Consider the following 3,457-nt stretch of genomic DNA (forward strand, 5'->3'; position numbering starts at 1 on the left):
TAGGGGGTGAAATAATCTAAAAAAAAAAAAAAAAAAAGGTCCATGGCATATGATCGAAATTATAATGTCATGGGCTGCAGCAGGGGGGGGGGGAGATGCAAAGTTTCCTGGAGGGCATCAGGGGGGGGGGTGGGGGGGCAAAGTTTGTGGTGATGAGGAAAGGATTATGGGGCGGTGGGGACAGTCACATTGTGTGGTGTGGAGGAAAGGATTATGGTGCGGTGGGGAACAGGTCACACTGCGAAAGAGAAAAAAAGGAAAAAGGGAAAGGGGAAAAGGTCATGCTCATGGTGTAATGGAAAAAAAAGAAAGAAAGAAAAGAAAGTCATAGAGCGCAAGGAAAGCTTATGGAATGGCGGCAAAGGGACCATTGCAAATAAAATACTAGTACTATTACCACTACTACTACTACCACTACTACAACTACCACTACTACTACCACTACTACTACTACTAATAATAATAATAATCATCATCATCATCATAATTATCATTATCATCATTCATAGGCAAATATGGTTTGTTCTTGTATTGTCCTAAATTTTCCATATGCACTTCCTACAGGAAAAGTGATAGAGTTGACAACTGCAACATCAGAAAAAAACAAAGAAAGAACGAAAGAAAAAAAAAAGAGAGAAAGAGAAAGGGAGAGAAAGAAAGATGGATAGATAGATAGATAGATAGATAGAGAGAGAGAGAGAGAGTGAGAGAGAGAGTGTGTGAGAGTGAGAAAGAGAGTGAGAGTGAGAGTGAGAAAGAGAGATATAGAAAGAGAAATTGAAAGAAAACGAGAAAGAGAGAGAATTGAAGGAAAATGAGACAGAGAGAGATAGAAAGAGAGAGAAATAGAAAGAAAAAGGGAGAGAGAAATAGAAAGAACAAGAGAAAGAGAGAGACATGAAAGAAAAAGAGAAAGAGATAGAAGGAACAGAAAATAAAGGGGAAGAGGTAAGGGCAGGAGTGTCGGTGGGTCGGCGGCGGGTGTCGGGTATGTCGTCCCTGGGTGTCCGGTCGGAAGGTGTGTTCGTCGGCAGAGTGTCGTCCCCACCCCCCCCCCCAAAAAAAAAATATATATATAATAATAATAATATATATATATATATATATATATATATATATATATATATATTTATTTTGGAAGCGCTTTGATTTACGATATATACCAATGTGTACAACAACAACAATAATAATAAATACAAGAACAATAATAAAAAAACAAGGACAAGATACAAAAAAGTCTGCGCTGGAATAATCTATTTCTGGAGAAATCTATCGACAATCTATCAATGGCAATGCATCATTCTAAAATAAATAATCTATTCCCAGAGCAATTTATCATCGACCTATTATTCCTGAATATATTTTTTTCTCAGGGAGGAATCTTCTGACTGTTTTACCAATATGTGTTTTATTTTCGAATGTTATATTTCCGGAGTTATCTATCAACGATCTATCATTCTGGAATACTCTATTTCGAGAACTATCTCTATTCCTCTATTTCTATCTCTATTTCGAGAATAGTAGAGAGAGGTGACAGAGAAGAGGGAAAAAAGAAAAGAAAAAGAGAATACAAGAAAAAAAATGAGAGAAAAGCATAAAACAATCAAATGAGAAAACGTACACAATCAAACAGAGAAACAAACAAACACAAAAACAAAAGTAAACAAACACATCCGGGAAGTTTAGACGATATAAAATAGAAGACATACGTGAGCCGCAAACAGAGGTGAATAAATCGACCGGAAACGTGAAAATAAACATATAAATAAATAAAGAGGTACAAAAGAGGACGAGACAGAAAACGAAAAAGGAGGAAGAGCAAGGAGAGAGAGAGAGAGAGAGAGAGAGAGAGAGAGAGAGAGAGAGAGAGAGAGAGAGAGAGAGAGAGAGAGAGAGAGAGAGAGAGAGAGAGAATATTAATAAAAAAAAGAGAGATAGACGAATGGAAAGATAATTAGGAAGGGCAAGAAACAAACATAACGACGATACCAATCACCCATACCTCCCCATCTCCCTAGCCCTCAGTAACCCCGTGACCCTTGAACCTACGGCAATGACCTCGTGACCGCAGAGGTCAATGCTCAACTGCAAAAGACTTCCGTTGTGACATTTTCCTCCTTCTGTTTTCTTATTTCTTTCTTCGCATTCCGAGTATCTCTGTCATCCTTCTTGCCTATTCCCTCTACGGAAATTTATAAGTAGAAAATAAACATGCATATAAAACTAGCGTCTGTAAACGCACACGCATACCCACGCAATCCCTCTACACACAAACACACACACACACACACACACACACAAATACATATACACATACACACACATACATACATATATACATACATATATATATATATATATATATATATATATATATATATATATATATATAAATATTTATAATATTTATATATATTATATATATATATATATATATATATATAATATATATATTTTATATATATATAATATAATAATATATAATATATATATATACATATACATATACATATACATATACATATAAATATAAATATACATACACATACACATATACATACACACACACACACACACACACACACACACATACACACACACACACACACACATTTCCCCTTAAATTGACACATTCAACCCACACAAAGAGACCCAACACCTTATACACTCATACATCCCCCATTTCACGCCCACATACGCCCACGCCCTCTTGGCTCTGATGTGAATGAATGGCTCAAAGTTTCCTGATGAACCAGTCTGCCTAAAATAAACAAAGGAAGTAAAACGTAAAAGAGAAAAGAAATAATTATCGTTCTTCTCTCTCTCTCTCTCTCTCTCTCTCTCTCTCTCTCTCTCTCTCTCTCTCTCTCTCTCTCTCTCTCTCTCTCTCTCTCTCTCTCTCTCTCTCTCTCTCTCTGTCCTCCTACACACACCTACACAACGATGGGTATGACGTCACGGGCGCGGCACCCCGACGACACTGGCGCCGGCGCTTGGGTAGCAGGCAGGCAGGGGGACAGTGGGGTGAACAGGGGGGGAGGCAAGGGGGGGACGGAGGAGGGAACAGGGGAGGGTACAGGGGAGGAGAGGGGCAGGCAGGTGATGGGGGGGGAGGGACAGGAGGGAGAGGCAGGGGGACTGGGGGGAGGGACAGGAGGAAGGGGTAGGTAGAGGGACTGGGGGGAGGGACAGGGGAGGGGCAGGGGAGGGACAGGGGGTGGGGGAAGGAGGCAATTGGCGAGGGGAGTGGAACTGGGGGGAGGCCCAAGGGGGGAGAGGAGGGTATGAGGATGGGAAGTGGGGCGAAGAGGGGACAAGAGAGAAGTGGGTGTCGTAGGAAAGTGAATAAGAGAGCAGGCGCTTAAGCTAATAGGGGGACACAGGGCTACAGGTAGGCAGGCTGACATGGGAAACAGGAGAGGGGGGGAGGGAGGGATAAGGATAGGGAATCATGCAA

This window comes from Penaeus japonicus, unplaced genomic scaffold (assembly GCF_977035675.1).
Source record: "Penaeus japonicus unplaced genomic scaffold, GWHDUDI00000001_assembly GWHDUDI00000013, whole genome shotgun sequence".
Classification (NCBI taxonomy): domain Eukaryota; kingdom Metazoa; phylum Arthropoda; class Malacostraca; order Decapoda; family Penaeidae; genus Penaeus; species Penaeus japonicus.